The sequence below is a fragment of the Platichthys flesus genome, chromosome 15 (assembly GCF_949316205.1).
Source record: "Platichthys flesus chromosome 15, fPlaFle2.1, whole genome shotgun sequence".
NCBI classification, from domain to species: Eukaryota; Metazoa; Chordata; class Actinopteri; order Pleuronectiformes; family Pleuronectidae; genus Platichthys; species Platichthys flesus.
In genome coordinates this window covers 15,971,363-15,991,859 of record NC_084959.1, presented here as the reverse complement: position 1 = coordinate 15,991,859, position 20,497 = coordinate 15,971,363, and the positions used below count along the sequence as shown (strand labels likewise).

The following is a 20,497-nucleotide window of genomic DNA, read 5'->3' as shown; positions in this document are numbered from 1 at the left end:
TTTTAAATATTAAACTTTTGACTCCACGCTGGACATTCTTTGCAGACAAAGATTTTATATATACAACATACAGAGCACCTCTTAAACATGATACATTTTAATAGCTTTAACCACCACTATGATATATAACACTCAAAGAGCAAACCTTTCTGCAATTTTTTTTTACTTGGATTCTCAAATTGTAAATTACGCTTAAAAAACGCTTTTATCATCTAGCATTTTGAATACTTTTAGTATGTTTTGTCATATTGTGATATAGTGGTGGTGTTGGTGTTGTGATGTTTTTAGAATATGTTCATTTTATACCATTATCCAACACTTACCTCACAATATCCTGAGAAAAGCAAAGCAGCAGCTGCAGTTGTTATTTTTTTCTTAAACACAGCACAGTCACAATCTCTGTTTGCATAATAATTTATTCACATATTTTTTTCACATACCATATATTATTATTATTATTATTATTGCTGCAGTTCAGGAGCCTTTCACTTATTCTCTTTCATTATTCCCACAATGGGAGTCTATGTTGATACCTCTTTATATTTTTCATCTTCATGCATGCTGAGTATTACATTTCACAGGAGCAGGATGCAAATAAATTAAACAGTCTCTTTTTAAATACATGTCATAATCTATCCATTCTATTAATGCTTGAGTAACATGCCTTTTTCAAAGTCCATAGGGGAAAACGCTTTTCTGAAAGTACACTCTCCATTAGAGGGTGAAGGCTTAACAAAAAGCATGTTAATAATACATATTGTTAAAGCTGGCAATCTATGGTTAATCTTCATTCCCACTCAAATCCCCGTTTCCCCATCCAAGTGAAGCCCCTCCATTCGGCACAGGGAAAAGGCTACGTGTACTTATTACATTTCATCTATGTACAGTAACTTTGAAAAAAAATGAAAATATGGCACCAAATCCGCATGTGAAAAAAAGCTTGAGATTACACATTAAAATATTTGTGATTACAACACTTGTTCTGCTTAATTGAAAAACAAATAAAATCTTAATTCAACTCCAGTAATCACCTTAATCAGTGATCGCACTTTACAAGCTAAAGTGGAAACACTGATGGCACACAGTTCTGAGAGTAAACAGTGTGCACCTTGCAGGCGAGGGGAGCACTGCAGTGCGTAACACCATATCGAAAGGAGTAAATCTAACTCATCTACAATGCACCATGTGTCTCACTCCGAGCAAAGCTCCCGGGCAACATCCGACTTCTGTAGTCAGAAGGGAGAGATATGAAGTAGAATAGTGACAACAAATACTCTCATGTGTCAAATACCAGTTTACATTGACAGTTTTACTACTGCGGTTTTTTTCTGTGTTTGACTTCTGTGTAAGTTTCTTAGTACTTGTTTTGAAAAGATTCTTGTTCGTCTGCCAAATGGCTCCACTCAAAGACTATGGACAATGAGAAATAACATTATCTTTCTCTCAGTAGCTCGGATTAGCTTAGCATTCATTTTTCAGTCTCAGAGTCAGAGATTGGCTTTTTTTCCCACATACATGCGTATGCATGCACACGCTTAAGCTCTTGCATATGCGCACATGACTAGAAACTGAGGGGATTATTTCTGACCTACAGCAAAGGCAAATAATGAAAAGAATGATAATTTGACCTCAGACATAGTTATTTTCATTTTAATTTGATATCATTAAGTATTACTTAATTGCTCAGTTGTATCTTTTGGGTTCTTTGAAGGCACCTAGTGTCCCTAGGCAGAGCAGAGCTCTCCAGCATGTCACATCAGGTGTAACCTTTGTTTCAGCAACACAGTTGCTTATTTTTTAGGAAGGTGATCCATCTTTCTTCAAGTGTCAAAGTCTCTACTTTTTAAATTGATGCTTCATCATGACCACACAGTCTGTCCGTCTGTGCTCCTGAATAATAATGCAGTGGTGAGTTTTGTGCCCTAATGAACTGGGGTCCTGAGCCATGGAAAAGCTCTTCTACAAAATGTAAGAGGTTCTCGAGCACCCTGGCTGAGAAGCCTCTGTCAGACGTAGGCTGACTCACTAGACTGGGTCCTGCCCAGGTTGGGGGTCTGGGACAGGTGTGAAACATCCTTCTTGCGCACTTCACAAATGGACTTTCTTCGAGCCTGCACCCCGCGCATGGCCGTCTTTATCTTCCGCCAGCCAAGGTGGTTGAGCTCAGCCAGGTTGAGCAGCACACAAACGCCACTCACAGCAAACATAAAGACCAGAAACACGGTCTTTTCTGTGGGACGAGACACGTAACACTCCACCTCCTTCACACATGGGTATCGGTCACACTCAAACATCCCTGGTACGTTGAAGCCGTACAGGAAGTACTGGCCGGCCAGAAAGCCAATCTCCAGCGCGTTGCGGAACACTACCTGGATGACGTAGAAACGCGAGATTCCTTCCTGCCGTCGCACTTTAGAGCTCTTGTGTGTTTGAGGGAGTCCTCGGGGTCCATTAGGGATCTCCTTGACCTCGCAGTCGTGATCCTCCTTACTGCTGTCAGGGTGCAGCAGGATGCCGTTGATGTTGCGAGAGTGAAGCTTGCGAGGGTGATGATCGTGATGGCGACCGTGGTGACCGTGACCATGGTGGTCCATATACGGATGCAGGAGAGAATAGCTTCGGTCACGTGCCTTGGCGGACTGATGAACAGAATATGTGATGAAGCACAGGCTCGGTGTGCACACCAGGATGATCTGAAAGACCCAGTAGCGGATGTGCGAGATGGGGAAGGCCTTGTCGTAGCAGGCCTGGTTGCAGCCGGGCTGCATGGTGTTGCAGATGAACATGATTTGCTCATCCTCGTACACCTTCTCCCCCACGATGCCAACGATCAGGATCCGGAAAATCACCACCACTGTCAGCAGGATCCTGCAGAGAGACAGAGAGAGAAGGAAAAGGGCAGCAAGGGGGGTGGTGAAAGGGAGAAAGACAGAGTCAGTTAATATCAAGCAAATGCACAGAGGTAAGGGGAAATAGCTGGATCAGATTCTGACAATGTTATGATTGCCATTGTTGTCTTGGTCCAGTATAATTAGTGATTAGATGTTGTTTTTCATGTTGGTTTGAGTGAAAACTTTTTAGAAGGGCGACTAAAGGGATCAAATAGCATTAAGTTCATCTTATACTTATATATCAGGAGCAAAAGAAAGAAAACTGTTTGTCCATGTATATCTGTATGTATATATATTGGTATGAGCATGCATGAGTGTGTGTGTGTGTTTTTTGTGTTCTCACTCAGCTGCCGTGACAAGCAACACCATAAGATGGGGGAGTTGCATTCCAGATAACATACACACATGAGCTCACTAATCACAAAAGACTGTAACTGGAGGGGTTGTCCGACCAAACGTGGTATCTCACTCATCTTCACTGCTGAGCTAAAATGGAACATTGCATTCATTGATATCAGCATGTGTGACTGCACACACACACACAAACACACACACACACACATGCTTAAGCAGCGACTGCTATTCACTGATTCAAGAACCAGTGTGACAAAATCAATGGGTAGTGTTATTCCTATGAGATTCATCCCTGCACTTTTGTTTTATCTTATCATAAATCTCCTCACTTTTGCAAGGCTATTGAATATACGTTGAACTGCTGCACAAAAAAAACCTCATATCATTGTGTGGACAACAATTACTGGTGGCATCCTCTTAGAGTGGGGCGACTTCCCGTTGAGCATCATCGCTGCGGTAACGGAATGCTGCGTCCAGGGGCCACTGGATCTGGAGAGCAGTGCAGCTGTGAGGCTTCTTAGAGACTGGTGCACTATAGTGTTATCTTCTGGTGTCGATCCATTGTGAGGCACTGCGGAGGAAGACTGAGGCTTTACTGCACCGTCAGCTCTTTCTAATGAGCAACGAAAGCCTTTACATCATGGGGCTCCCCGGTATTTATGCCACAATGCAGTGGCCGTGCACACTCCCTGCACGGAGGAGCCGATTACGTAGGACACACTTGTTTAAGGCCACTCAAGGAAGCTAAAGGCACAGAGATAGATGGGACCTGCAGCCCTGGGTGGATTAGAACAACTGGGTAAAATGGCTGCTAGCCTCTAAGTCGGGTGATGTTGGTGATATGATTCCTCTATATTTTAAATATGTGCATGAAAGATTGGTCTTTCTACCATTGATTTATCCTCATGTCAAATGGGACTCCATAGCGCCTCTTTTAATGAGGACTCAAGAATGCCCACACCTCCCGTTTGTGGCCAGTAACTACAACAATGAGAAAATCGGTGAAAGGTTAGTTTCTGAAAACAAGTGTAATGAGTGAAAAGAGGTGGACACACAGAGGTTTGGAGGAAGAAATGAAGAGAAACGTATAAAAAGAGTTTTACTCCTTTGAGATTGTCAATCCGTGAGAACCAAGTGGACGACCGGTGAAGGGTAAGAGCACAGCAACCTGAGTTAGTGTGAAACAGACTTAAAGTAGAGCAGCGCAACGCTGCAGGACTGTTTCTGCTCCACCTGCGAGTGTGTTTTTGTGTGACAAAGACAGACACAAGGACACAGAGACAAAGGGGGAGAATCAGCGATGTGTGTGACTTGTTCAAAATGGCACACATGTCCGGCCGTCTGCGCTCGGAGCAGCTGCTATGCTACACTGACTTTTATGGTTTGGAAAATCCGCAGAATAAAGCCTGTCTCCAACTTTGGTCCTCCGAAAGCCAATTGCAGGTTGCGTATGTTAGTTGGACGCTCCGACACTCTGATCATTTGCTTTGAGCCAGATGCATCTGCCTGTATTGGTCATTTCACAGCAGTGGGTTAGACCTGAGGCCTGTTATTGATGGTTCTCTGCACCACAAGGAGTCATCCGAGGCATCCTGCTGCACTGAGATAGAAATCTGCAGTCGACGCTGCACGTTTATATGCAAAAATATGTGTTTAAATAACACAGAAAACAGGAAATTGGCTCATTTTCAGTGTCTATGAGAGTCTGGGGCACTGCTGATGTTAAGCACTGTAAAGATAAAATGAGGCATACAGCATATCCGTGTTCGCTTTCTGCTGAGATTCATTTCATGCCAGGGATAATTACTACATCGTAACAGCATTAGCTAAATGTCACTAGGTCTGCGCTCTACCCACATGTCTGCACAGTGGCACAGGCTCAGAGATCGAGAAGGCTTTCTTTTTTTTTTCTTTTTTACGTGTTTGCTGATGTTAAATATATACATCAAATATTTTTCAATTATCCAAACCTAACAGATGGTGAATTATATTATTGATAGTATTCATGGGAGCTCTACAAAACAAAAATAGATACAGCTAGATTGGAAATATATTGTTTATGTTGTGTGCGAAGCTGTGACTTTCTCATTACATAGTAAACACTGCTATCCCTTATCCCCACACATACTATTCATATAATATTCATGAGGCTGCACTAGATCCGAGGATGTTGTTTTCTTCAAGGTAATTTATTTTTATTTTTGCCAAGTCAATGTTGTCCTTTCTGTCTTTGTTAAGCAGATTCTATACTGTCCCTTCAGCATCGCATTTTTGCATACACTCAGCCAGGGAACCAACCTAAAAAATTTAATGAAAAAATAATATGACACAGTTACTTATGTAAAACATTATTATAGAATAGATGAAGATTGTAAAAAATATAGTTTCACTAATCATGCAAAGAAATATACTTTTACATTTTCTTTAAAAGAAAGTCTATAATACAGTTTATATAAAATTACATATAAGGTGATTCTATCCTACCCAATTTTACATTGTTATAAAAGCATATATGCTTTTATAACAAATATGCTTTTACAGCATATATGCTTTTATAACAATGTTGATAAAGAAAACGTTTTAACTTTAACGTTTTGAAGATATCCTTCTTAAAATGGTTTAAGGTGTAAAGCAGGGGTCTTCAACGTTTTTCAGGCCAAGGACCCCCAAACTGGTGGAGAGATGGAGCAGGGACCCCCTACTATATATATTGTATAAAATTGTTTTTTATATTAAACTGGGCCTAGTGCGATATATGAACATAGCTACCCTGTTATTGCGCATTCAATACTAAGCTATTCAGATATAACACGGGTGCATATATTCATGTTTTTAATTTAAACATGTGCAAGGTACAGGGTGGCTTGCATACAACACTGAGCTACTAAAGTAATTCACAGATTCATGTTTTTATTTTAAACACATGTAGAAGAGACAGTGAATCCTCAAGCCATCTGTGGATGCCACACATACTCCCACATCAGTGAGATGTCGGACCCTGATGGGTAGCACACAACTTATCTAACCTTGGACGGATTGAGGTTGTCAGGCAGAGGGTCAAATCAGTTTTCAATATGTTGGATGCATGTTAATGTGTATTTAAAGACATTTAAATTTGTGAAAAAAATTGGTTAGAAAATAAATCAAAAATTATAAAAAATATAAAAAATTGTCTAATCAACCAAACATTTCACGACCCCCCCGCGGACCCCCTAGGGGTCGCGGACCCCCTGTTGAAGACCTCAGGCGTATTGTATTTATTTTCTATTACCTTTTCTTTTAAATGTCATGTTAATATATTATTATGTTACTTCAAATGTGTTCTCTTATATTATTTTTTTTTGTTAGTAGTAGTTTTATTGTATTTATAGTATTATTATTATCATGCAAAGAATGTGATATACCAAAAGACAACATGTGGAGGTGAACATAGCATAGCCATGTGGGCTATTCACGACACACAGGTTAACAACAAACACTTTACGGCATCAAATATAATATGGCACTTTAGCGGTGTGCTGCAGTTGACCGATCTGGATGATTTTATCACCCCCTCTCAGGTTGTGGAACTATAACACGTTGTAACGTTTCATAACATTAAACTAAATCCTGCATAGTTAGAACCATTAAGTCAGGTAGCATTGAAACGCAGCTAGTTTTAACTGAATTATGTGTATTCACCATCAAATAGACAATAGATAATTAATATCAGTTATTAGTTGTGCTATTTAATTAAAGACAAATAATGTAAAGTATAAAAATGTGATTTTGGATGTAATATAATTAGTTAGATTTGGACGTTTGAATTTACGTGAACGATTATGACAGCCTGTGTGGGACCAACATTTTTAGTAGTAAAACAAAATAATTAAAACTTACACCGGCCTTGCAACGAGCTGCTTTATGTGACATCTTTACAACACACCTCTGATCACCTAAAAGCACAAACCTAGTTAAAATGTCCTGGTCGTTTGTTCATATCCTAAATGCATGAGCTGGACTGGTTGGATTGGATGCAGAAAAAAAGTCTGTGAGGATAATGTGGACCACAATGGATAAACCTTTTTTGCTCACTGGACTTTTCTATTTGACGTAGTGCAGTTATCACTCTTTGTTTGTTGGGGCGGCTTGGATCTTTAGAAATTTCGAAGACATTGCAAATATTGAGTGTAGTGTTGTGTGCGTTTGCAGGCATGCGTGTGCGTGTGTGTGCGTGTTTGTGTGGGTGTGGGTGTGTATGTGTGTACTCCACTGCTGGACAACGGGATAATCAGCACAGGGCAGATTGCTGCATTAGCAGAAAGCATGTGGACGAAGGTTATCTGCAAACATCAGTGTTTTAAGCACTGCAGAGTAACGAGCCAATACTGTGCGTTAGAGTGGATTCGGGTGAGACAGCTCCAGGGCCTGAACCTGCAGAATATTCAATAACTCCCATAAATGATGAAAAGGACTTTTTCACAATTTTTAGCATCTCAATCCTGAGGGGCTGAATATGAAAAGAGGACCACTTGCTGAGTCAATTAAAAAAAAGGACAACATGAAGAGAATGCACGCGCCACCAGACACCATGAGCTTCCTGCTTCCTGTAGGACCTCCTCTCAGTTCAGACTCATGATAACTATTCTTAAGACTTTCTAAATCTCAAACACATGTTAGACCCTTTCCTTATTTTCATTTTTCACTGTTGCATCTCTGACAGCTGGCATTTTCACACAGTGCCAGGACCAACAGCAGCTCACAGCTAACAAGAAGACAGAGTAAAGATTAAGGACACGATGCTTCACTGCTGCAGAACTCTGCAGACTGATCTGTAGGCAGCTGACTGACCTGTAAGAGTCTGTGTGTAGTGGAACGATAACTGCTCTTCAGCTGGTGTATCGGCTGGACATGCAGGCTCCCTCTTTCCCAGAGGCTTTTACAGACACACACACACACGCACACACACACACACACTCACACACACACACAGACACACACACACAAACACACACACACACTCATACCTTCATTCATACAGCAGCTGCTGTCACCAGCCTCCAGGGACAAAAATGACCCGGAGCACAGCAGCAGATGCAATGGGAAACACGCACACTTTCCTCTCACACGCATACACGCACACACACATACTAAATCAAAAATCATTCTTTACTGTGTCTGTGTCAATATTAACAAACACAAAAATACACATATCTCTGCACACGTAGGCACACAGAACGTTGTGAAGTGAGTTCAGTGTAATCTGTGCAGAGACCTCCCGCAAACATATTTCACCCGCCCATCCAGTCTTTATTCTAAGCTCCACTGATTGCTAATGGCAGCTCATAAGGAATAAAGACCTCAGCAGGCAGAGAAATTCGGCAGCTTAACTGTCAGGGCGCAGAAATGTCTCTCTCTCGCTGGTTGTCTCTCAAGCTGTGTTAATACGTCAAGGTCTTGCCAACGTTTCAAGCAGACCATGTGCTTTTGTATATTTTCTTCGAATGGTTTTCTTTCATGCCATTCACCTAACAGGGACAACAGAGGAAAACTAGCCTGTGTTGCTAAATCTGGTACACTTACATGACGGGCCCAATAGATTTTGTTAATTGATGTATATAGTCCCTTTCAAAGAAAAAATGTAAAGTAAGAGTAAAAGTACCATATTGACTTTTTTTACTTTTGTTAAAGCAATTCACACTTGCTTCTAAATAGAAATAACTTATTAAAAGTAAATGTTATCGCTAACTACTACATTTACAACATCATTACGGATGATTCTCCGTAGTGGTGTATAACTGCTGCTGCGCATTTCTGACGTTGAAGGAGGTGGGGCTCTTTAGTTACTGATTGGATCAGTGGACGAATTCTGCTCTTGTTATTATTACTTATTACTTACTTAAAAATATATATTAAAAAACATGTTCAGTGGAGTAGAAAGTACCGATATTTGATGACCTATGAGTAAAGTTGAAAAGTACCTGAAAATAAATCTACTGAAGTAAAGTACAAATACGTGAAGAATGTACTTGAGTACAGTAAAGAAGTAAATGAACAAGAAAAGTCTCACACCGTCACTCAACAACTGTGAAAGAAATGGCTTTGCTCTAACTCCATTTGATCTGGGACAGATATCAAAAAGACCTGAGTTATGATAATACATCAAAATTGAAATCAATTCAAATGGCCCATGCTGAAAACCCTCAGATGCAAAAGTTTCTTCAACTGTTACTTATATAAGTTACGTAAAACTTCTGTGAAACAAAAGGATAACACAACAACAACTGTGCAAAGCTGGAGGATATTGTGTTTAAAGGAACTCTGCACACAACTTTTCCATTAAGTCGTTGCACAGCTCAACCATGCGTGGGGATGATGATGCAGTGTGTACCAGATGCAGCCTCCCTCCGTCCCATTTGTCTTCATGCCATCTAAAATATGCTATCAACTCAAATCGCCCTTTCATCTCTATTCAAGCTAACTGGGGAAACATTATGCAGAAGGCTTTCTACATGAAATAACTTGAAAGTTAAAAACATTCAAATGAATGGTATCAGCATTTCCCAAAAAAATCCCAATGTTTGTGCTGATTGGGTCAATACGTGTTTTCAGATAATTCCATAAATCGCATTGCGGCTACGCAGTATTTATGAGTTATGTCATGTCAATACATTTTCCTGGGAAATAGAAAAATAATAGCAGGAGAGTGGTTTGAGTTCAGCACAAAACACAAAGTATTGGACCAACTTTTTCAGCAGAAAGGCAGACTGTCATTAATAATCATCTTTGGATGCTAGATATGACTCCCGGGGAAAATTAGTGATGCAGATCAGATAGGGCTGATTCTCACTTGAATCATTTTCGGTCACTGCACCTAATATTTTAGTGATAGAGATCACTTTGTTACTCTGCATGCACCAGCATTTCATTGAGACTGAGCTTACATTTCTAAATTGATTTGTAGAGTTTTTGAACTTTGAACGATTTTCCTTGTTCAGCTTCTTGAATGATGTGCCGCAAACCCTCAGTCCTCTTATGCAGATTTTAAGGTTTCTAAACTGGCCAAAAATTACCCATAAGCACACGGGACTGAGCTGACTGCAGCTCCTCGGTTGTAATGGTCACTCATTCTGCTCAGCAGGCATTGGCCCACTTGGCCAGCTTGTGAGAACAGAGTCAGATATGGAGGCTTGAAGTGTGCAGAAATAAATCTGACCTGACATGAACAATGAAATGTTCATAGTTTTAATTGACTGATGCTGGTTATGTTAGTACCAATCATTTCAAAATAATTTTGATTCAGATTCCTCTATGAATCCTAAAAATGTATGAAGTGTTGCTACAGAGAAATTACAATGTCACGTTTCACAGTTTTCAGTTCACCGCTGAAAGAAACAATAATCAGCTGGTCAGTTTCCTGGTTTTTTGTTTTTCATTGAAGTGCTGTGCAGCATGTCTAACCTTCACCTTTGAGGGATTTTAAGTCACTGTTAATAATGTAAGAAAAATTTAACTAATTTGTCTAAGTAGATGTGAGAAGGTCACTTAGTTGTAACCTCTACCTGAGGTGTAGCAGCACTTGTTACTCGTGTCAATTTGAAGGAAATGATTTTTGGCCACAAAGGATCAAGCTGTTATCAGCAGTGACAAGGACGTAAAAGCAAACAGCTGCTAATTTGCACATTCAATCTCTCTGTTAGCTCTGGATTTAATTAACAATTCAGCAGCTACTTGTGGTCACCAGCTAGTTGCTCAGTTTATTTGTTGGATTTTAGGAGCTAGTAGAGATGATGCACAGCTCGGCTGGCAGCAACTATACACAAAGGGGACGAGAGCAGTAAGAGTCAATTCATACATTTAAAAAAATGTGAAATAAAAGACAGTGAAATCACCATAGATCTGAAGGGAAGGTTGTCTCAGATCTTATCACTGAGAGTGACAACTCCAATTTAGTGCAGTTTTTTTTAATCCATTGCTTATAAAAGAAAATATTGTTTTTCCAGCTTTAAATTTATCATTTTTAGTGATGTTGATGCAAAGTATAAATTTTAATCTACTCTGGAAATTAAAATGACCATGAATAAACTATAAAGAAAGAAAAGTTCTTTATACTAGTGTGGTCCTTTATTTTATTAAAATGTTTTCATTTGGGGTACAACATTAATAAATAAATAAGAATAGCTTTATGATACCTGCCATTGTCTTTACTTTCCAAATCAAGCATTTGTTTCTCTTGATGAAATAAATGCGTGTTAATTAGTTAATACATTTGACTAATTACCATTTTGTTGTTCATTGGACCACATTAATAACTTGCCTATAATGATAAACCCATTGGTTTTCCAGAATATTGATTATAGTTGATGTATAGGGATAATATGTCAATGGTTATACGATGTATCTTTACATAACTTCAAAAATATATGTTTAAAATATAAAAACAAGTGTCCAGATCAGAATAAAAATGTAATTCTATACTCTATGAATTTCAACACGTGTGGAAAATCATTGGAACCAAATTGCATTCATATCAGGCAATAGAGGCATATTACACGTTTAGGAAAGAGCATACACACACCATTGATGTGTTGCTGAGATGAATAATGGCCTGTGCTGAATGAAAGCTGAGGTCAGCTTTACTGGCAAAAGCCCCTGTCAGACATTATAATCGATAGCATTCAACATCGGGGATTGCTGCACAAATAAACTAATGACAACTCTGGATGCGCGGAAAAATGGTTTCATTTGAAAGACAGTGTGGCTGGATGATGGATTACTAATCCTGCCAAATGCTGACATATAGCCTTGTTTGTTTGGCTTTGCAACACAATCTCCCCGCACAGTATAGATTTTATCCAGGGAGATGACTATTAATGATACATGAAACACTGTATATATTCCAGGTTATGATTCCACAGAACGACGCACTCAATCAAAGCAGAGCTTCTACATCTCAGATTATTTTGGGATAAGTAGGGTGCCCTTCTTGAAGTAGGGTACCTTCTTCTTGTGGCTATCCTGACCTATTTAGGAAAAGTGCATGGCGAGAGAGAACTCAAATATGTCCATGAAAACTACAGGAGTGAACAACCTCAGGCCAAAGGAGCAGATAGTTGCTTTTAGAGCTCACAAACAGGGACGTGGACGTATTGGGCTTTGTCAAACCTTTCAAGCCTTTTAATTCATGTATTTTTCAGTCCATATAAACAAGGAGATAAAGGACAACCAAGCTATTGTATGTATCACTTTGTCCATTACATTAAAAGGTTGGTCAAACCTTCATACATTTTTGATGAATGGCTTGAAATCCATCCCGACCTGCAACATGGGCCAAATAACACTTATTTAGCTTTTATGATGTATTTATAACAGTCAAGTGGAGAGTGATAGGTGATGAATTATGTATAGGTTAACTTCATCATGTAGAAAACATCCATAGAGAATTATCATTCTACACAATTCAAATAACAACCAATATAGAATCTACTTTGAATCAAGTGTTCTATGATATATGCAAAAATATAATGCAAAATACCGCTGCCCCTTTCAGACGCCAAACCTGCACTGCAGCTGTTGCATATATATGCTGAGTATTGCATTTAATGTGCATTCTGTAATTTCAGAATACCATCATCCCCACCTTTGACAAAAGTAAAAAATGTAATTCAGGGGAATTTTAAGGAGCTCTGACACAGATTCTCCTCTAAACCTCTGCAGAGGTAAAACTCTCTTCCATCCTCTGTCTCCTACTTTTACCCTCAGCTCCTTTTTTGTTCTGAGTCTACATGTCACATCCTCCCCTCTCATCTGGCAACCTTTATTCTATTTTATTTTTTCCATAGATCACTCTGGCCCTCCATTATCTCTAGCTCTTTTTTCACTCTCCTTGTCTTTGGCACTGACCTCACTACGGCATTGCAGTGTAGGGGAAGATGCATCAACATCTTTCTCTCTTCCTTCCTACCTGCAAGGTGAATGCCTCAAACCCAAAGGGGTCCTTCTGTCTCACTAGAACATCATTTTTTTCCTTTTTGTAAGAAGTCACACAAGCGCAAACACACACCTGTGTTCGGCAAAATATCGTATGCGTATTTGTATGCAATACCTCCACTTCAGTATGCTCTTAATATGAATCACAGTTGTGTTTAAAGGCCACATAAAGATAGGTATAACAAATTTACATTTTGGATAATGTGCAATGTTAAATCAACCTGTATGTAAAAAAATCACCCTATCGAAAGGACACACAGAGAGATGACTTGAGATCCTTAAGAAAAGCCACATTCAGTTGTTTGCAGTGTTGTGTGGACAAATCTCTGTTTTTGGTAGATTTGCAAAATATCCAAGCAGTTGTTTATGCAACTGGAACAAACATGACTTATTTGGACAAGAATATTGTGGAGTTGTTCAAACTGCTCCGATATAGAAGATTAACAAAGCTTTTTAAGTGTGTAAACGATTTGATCATGAGTATATTGTATAATGCCACACCAGGCCAACCAGCAAATGACAATATATTTCTGAAAGAGTATTTAAAAATAGACAGTATACATTTGTTATTATGTGTCCAAAACTCTGAGATATATAACACAATGGCAAACATTTATCAAGGCTCATAGTTTCTTCTTGGACACAAATATTGCTGCATGTCGTCAGCAAATCAACTGAAAACACTTTATTTGTGTTGGTAACAGAAATCGGGTGTGTGAAAATTTATAGAAAATATCAAAAAATTGCGCTCAATATCAAAAGTTGGCCAACTGAGAGGGATATTTGCTTCAATAAAAGTATACACCAAAAAAAACGTGTTACACATTTTTAATAGAAACACCATTGTAAAGCCGTATTTTTATTGTGTGTACTACGTTTTTTATCTGGTTGTGTCATCAACTGCTGGCAGCATACATCTGCCCACCCAAGAGCAGTAACTCAGTTAACTTTACCTTATTAGCAAACCGAGTAAGAAAGGTCGAGACATTCAACAGGCTGCCGGGTTTATAATGCTGAACACCCCAGGATCATTAAAACTGTAAATAAACAATGAGTTTTTTGGGGGACTGGAGAATGAGGTTATTAATGTAGACTTTACAATGATTCCTTTCGGTGTGTAATAGAGTACTGTGTTCTTTTGGTTATCCATGCACACAAACTGTACATCGGTTAGAAGTCAGGCTCATGGAAATCACAAAACATTCATGGTTGGATGAGTCATATTATGCAAGCCACCTGTGGTTAGTCAGAGGCACAGAAGCAACTCTCAAGTCTGTCTCTTTCAAAGACCATAATTAAGCTAACCTATGCCACTGCGTAGAGTTCGTCCCTTTCTATTTTTACCAGCGTTCTCTATTCCTACGCTAATTATCTGTCCTATGCAAGAGGCATAGGTTAGCTTAAAGCCTACAATTAAGAAGTAGCTTAATTGTAGCTGGATCAGACAGTCTACACGTCTAACATTGCTATCTGACAGTGTCTCATTGTGGAGGAACATCCTCGCGTTGCAAGAGGGAAGGTTGGCACTCAAACAGATGACTGACATGCAACCATATTCCAAAGTTTGGATGCAGGGGAGACTCGTCAGCCAAAGGGAGATATCACTGTTCTGTTCTTTGGAACTCCTTCCTTGGAACCGCAAGCGCACACATGCAAACTCTTCAAGGAGACACTACACAAAGGCTGAACATCCTATTTGTGTTGCCATCTAGCAGTCGCTGCATGCTGCGGCCACACCCTGTGAAGTGCAGGACTTCACAATGCACAACAGTGCAATACTACATACAGTTGGTTGTGTCCACACCTGACTACACCCAACGACCCAGTTGGGTGTGGTCAGTAGTGCAACAGACTTGAACCTTTCAACCCATAGAGGTCAGTGCAACAATTTTGACTCCAAACGTGATTTAGTGTTGAGTTGCTCATAAACAATCTGGGAGGCACCTTTACAGCACAAAACTGTGCCAGTGGTGAACAATTCTCCAACTTGTTGGTACATCCAAAAGCATCGTTCTGATCATTTAAATATTAAGAGTCACTGATTTCCTGACCATGCAGACACATGCTTTGGATTAGGAGTCAAGTCTTTATCTTGAGTAGTTTTGTGTTATTGAGATTGACTAAGAATGTCTGACATCTAATATCAAAGAATGCCTATCTACAGGTTAAAAAAGCCAAGGTCCAGACCACCACTTAATTTTAATTAATACAACCTAACCCACGGTCTCTGTGTCCAACAAGAATTCTCCAGTACATTTTTTTTTAATCCTGCAAACGGGCTAACTATAAGAGACAAAATCAATATAAAAAAAACTCTAGGGACCTACAGCCTAAAATTTTCAAAAAACACACAAAATACTGTCCAAAGTGACTCCAAAGACAATGCTTCTTTGTTCGCATGGCATGGACAAGCAGAGTGGGAGAGAACCTCATTGGAAAGCAGCTAAGGTTACAGCTAATACCCTAGGGTACACTACAGAGCCTTGTAGGACAAACACAGTCTGAGGGAAGCCAAAACACACAGGGATCATTTACAGAGCATTTCACTGCTTTCTTCACAGCAGCACATAGCTGTGGGCATCATAGAATCTACCTCTTTCATGATCAAATGCTTTTACCACTATCGTTTAACTGTCTGATTCTGTCATTTTGGATGGTGGGTAATTTATCTAGGATACTGGATCATATGATGAATCAAAGTTAGTGAATAAATTGAACAAGATAAGCAAACTCTCCCTTTACTAAATGTATTTGAGGTATTCAGGGAACCCTTTATAATGTTCAGCCAGTGAAGTGCATGATCAACAAATAGCTCAAATTAAGCATGTAAGAGGAAGCCATTACATCATCAGAGTACTCATTGTGACTCTTTGTAGCAGACAAATTGAGAGATGCCTCTGTGCCTCTGTAAAAACTGTAGGTGGCCTACAGTCAATGAATCACCCAAAGGTTGTTTTTCACCATTTTTCCAGGGTTTCACCGATTCAGCTGCCAGGGCTGGGTTTTAAAGCTGCATTAAGTAATTGTTGACCACTAGGGGGCGGAAAGACTCCAGAACATGTTCACAACAGTTAGCAGTTAGCTTATGAAGTTGTTATGGCTAACATGTTAGCAAACAGTTGCCTACTTACATATCCAGCAGAAACAGAGCAACACGGACATCCTTTTGGTCTCCTTTTCCTGGCCACCTGTTGGATGTAATCCCAATATTCACAGGCGTTTAGCCCCTGTTGGTCTCCCAGCTCATGAGAAAAAAACGTGAGTATGTTTGTGACGTGCTACATGTCCGGCTTTCTCCACTTCTTCGGCCCTTTGGCATTTTAGGTCGTTGGTGTACAGTAAGCTTCCAGCTTCTCTGCTCGGAGGCAGCTATATTTATGCACAGCACTGTTTTGGTTTTGTCACTCCAGTAAAACCAAAACAACGTGGCCGAACGCTGCCGTCGGCCTCAAAGTGGGAGGTTGATTCTCAGCGGTAGCAGCAACATTACCAACCCAGGAGCCAGGAGGGAGTTTATCAACTAAATGGTTCAAGATATGCCTCAATGCATCTTTAATTCAAGTCTACATGCTCCGTTATATGTAGGCTTTTATTCCACTAGACTAGACCAGGTGATTTCATTGGTTAACTCACTTTATTCAACCACCCAGGAAGAACTCACTGAAATGACTTGGTGTAGTGAAGGAATATCTCCATCTGGCAAAGTTTCCGATTCCTGATCAGCACGTTTTTTGGTCTAAAGTGGCTCACATCATCTCTGTCGCTCTGGTGCAGTTACAACATCATGGATTTTGAGGCATATGAAGGAAAGCATGAGCCAATTTGACACACACACACACACACACACACACACACACACACATATACACACACACACACACACACACACACACATACACACACACACACACTCACACAAAGCCGCTATAGCGAGGTTAGACCATGCCCTTGTTGTGGTCTGCACTAATGAGCACAGTAGCGCAGTCAAATTCGTGGCATCGTTTTTTTTCTCTAAAATTCAATTTTCAATTAACAAATCCATACATCCAGGCTTCACAGGCTAAAAGAACGTTGACTCTTCACTTTTTCAAATGAGTATCGCAGCGTGACAAGTTGTTTGTGCTTAATCAAACAGAGATGATGTGGAGCACATTTTTCGCACTGATTTTACAGCGTGTCTCTCCATGGCATGTCTCCACTGCTAATCAAACTAAAAGCTCATCTGTTTAACCGTCCACCACAAACCACTGACACAAAAAAAAGAGAAATTATTTCATTTGAGCGTGATTATGATTAAACTAAGTGTCTGCTGATGAGGACAAATTTTTATTTAAAAACGTTCTCTCTTAAGCTCACACAGTTCAGATCCATCTACTCCCCTTTGATTCTACCTTCCACACCTGCTTGTTCACCATCCTTTCATCCTCTGCACCTCTGCTCTCCCCTCACTTCCACTCCCCTCTCCTCCTTCTGCCCTATTCGTCGGTGGCCAACGGTATCAAGCAGAATCCGTCAATAGCAAGACTAGAGTATCAACACAGGAACCTATGTGAATGAACTGTAAAGCCTGGTGTAGCCTGCTATCGATCATGCGCAATTAGTTTATCCCTTAAATTAGAGCCGGTGTTAAGAATAAGGATGAGGAGAGCAGGGATGATGAGAGGATGTGGGGGAGGCAGGGATCACTGTGGGGAACTGTAGAACAGAGGAGAGCACTGGGACAAGCCTGAGGTGGGTGGTTTTCTGTAGGGATGCCAACTGATAGATACAGAATCACATGTATATGTGCATGCAGGAAAAAAACACTCAGCTCATCATTAGAAAAAGAAAAACAGACAGAAAATTGCTAAAATAAAACCTTTACACACAAAATCCATCAGTGTCTTACCTTCCAATCATGGTGGAGTGCTGCTGGACAGCCGCCTCCAGCAGCCTCTCCAAAATCGTCCATTCTCCCATGGTGATGGAAAAGTGGCAGAGCTGTCAGAGGAAACAGCACCTGGGGACCAGACCCCTCTCTCTCTTTCTCTCTCTCCCACAGACTCTTCTTCTTCTTCTTTTTCTTCTTCTTCTTCTTCTTCTTCTTCTTCTTCTTCTTCTTCTTCTCAGGACCGGCCTGAGCGCTGGTGGAACTGCCAACCAGCGGAGGTACCCACAACCCCCTCTGCCACACACCAGCTTCCTTTTGACCTCTGCAAGCAGACCTGGCCCCGCGTCAGTGCGTCTTTGACTCTGTGTGTGTGTGACTGAGTGTCTTCTCCTGGGCCCGTCCCGTTGTGCTCCTCTTCCTTGGCGGAGGAGAGGTGCTGAGCTGATTGCCTCCCCCTCCTCTCTCCCTCAGTCTCTCCCCCTCCCCTATGCAGTGATGCTTGTCCTCTCCCTGCCGCACCAGTCTGTTCTGCGCTACAGCATATGCTATAGCTCACCATATGACAGCCATGATCACCTTCTCTGTTCTGCTCGCTCTTCTCTCCTCTTCCTCCGTCCGTCCCTGCCTTCGTCCTCCACCCTACCCCCAGGGCACTCCTTGTGCTTCAACTGCACTCCCTGCCATCAGTGCTGCTCTGCACTTGTCCTTGCATTGTGTAGGATCTTTGCCTTTGCTGCACCCTTGCTACTCTAACCTAAACACACACACACACACACACACACACACACTGCATATATATCTGATCCTCCTTGGCTCACCTCAGTAAACAGCGCCGACAAGACACACACTTGCACTCGATGACAGCTCTGAATCCCACTCTCCCCCTTCCTACTGAGGACTGCAGATGCACACCAGCACACAAAGCTCCTGCCTGCTGAATGTCATTTTACGACTGAAGGAATGGTTGCTCCCACAGCTCCGAGCACTTCAAGAACCCATAAAAATCCTGCATACACACACTCAGAGCCGCACACACAAACACGCTATACCACCCAGTCCCCCAGTAATAAATCAGCTGCCGAGCTGCATCCAGTGATGCTGAACCCAGGCGGTGTGCTGCTGCAGACCTGCTGTCCTGTGTTGTCCCCCTGGCTAGTTTCAGCACAGTCCAGTGCCCAGAGTCATGTCTGCCGCAGAGAGCCGGGATGAGGAGCTGCCTTGTGAAGCCTATTTCTGGGTTCCATCATCTTGCATCCCTCTCTCTCTCTCTCTCTCTCTCTCTCTCTCTCTCTCTCTCTCCCTCTCCTCCGGCTCTCCTTCAACCTCCCCTCTCTTCCCTCCTCCCCGCCTTTGCTCACGTTTGTGTGCAGATCTCAGTCATGCCAACTACTTCTGTCTCAGTGCTCGCCTCCCATCTCTGCCTTGTGCTCTCCCTCTCAGCCTCTGTGTCTCTCCCTTGCTCATGGAATCACTCTATCTGTGTCTGTGTGAGCATGCAACAACCCCCCCCCCCTTCCTCCTCTCATAGATCTGCTCTCTCTCTCTCTCTCTTTCTCTCTCTCTCTCTCTCTCTCTCTCTCTCTCTCTCTCTCTCGCTCACCCCCTCCCTCCTCTGGTAAATGTGCTTGGATTGCTACCCTGATCGCTGCTTCACTTATGCTTGCAAGAACGCCTCCCACCGTACTGCTGTGCCTGTTCCTGCCTGATGTTGCACAGTGAGAAGGGATTTGTGATCTGAGCATTTCCCTCTGCAGCCTGTCCGCGCTGCTCGGCCGTGTTTCCCACACTCTTCCTCTGTTTTCTCACTCTGTCACACATCATCTAGCCCGGGCTACCAGGAGGGGGATTACAGGAGAGTTGTGGCTCTGCTCCACCCCATCCCCCAACTATCTCCTCCCTCTCTCCATCTTACTGTATTCGTGATGACAACACACCTACCGTGACCCAACCCTCATCCCCCTTTTTTATTTCCTCTCCTCATCTTCTCTTCCTCATTCAGTCCAACCCCCTACCTAACTCTCCACCATTACAACCCCCACACTCTCTCTCTCTCCCCCTCTCAGGAGAGATCAGTGCCGTATTGTACTTTGCTGTGACATTGAAAGCTGCATTCGTTAGATTTATATGAAGGTGCTGAGGAAGTGGGATGGTTTCCCTCCATTATGCACAGATGTGCGTTGTGTAATTCAGCAGGCTCTCGCGCCTTTACAGTAGACATGTATGTGTATGAGCGGGAAAGAGATGAATTACGAAGGAAATGAAGGAATCACATGTTTTGTCTTCATGGGATGAGTCACAGCGAGGCTTTCCCATCCCATCGAGAGGACTGAGTCAACTTCTGCAGAAGTAAATGATGCAATGATATGACATGAGACCAGCATACCAGAATGAAATTGTGGCTCTAGGTGACAAG

At 41.4% G+C, this 20,497-nt stretch overlaps 1 pseudogene; it reads right to left on the bottom strand.

The window, feature by feature from the left end:
* LOC133969862 (gap junction alpha-3 protein-like) overlaps positions 1-18,188 on the bottom strand; it is a 33,722-nt pseudogene extending 15,534 nt beyond the window's left edge.
* Positions 18,189-20,497: the final 2,309 nt, after the last annotated feature.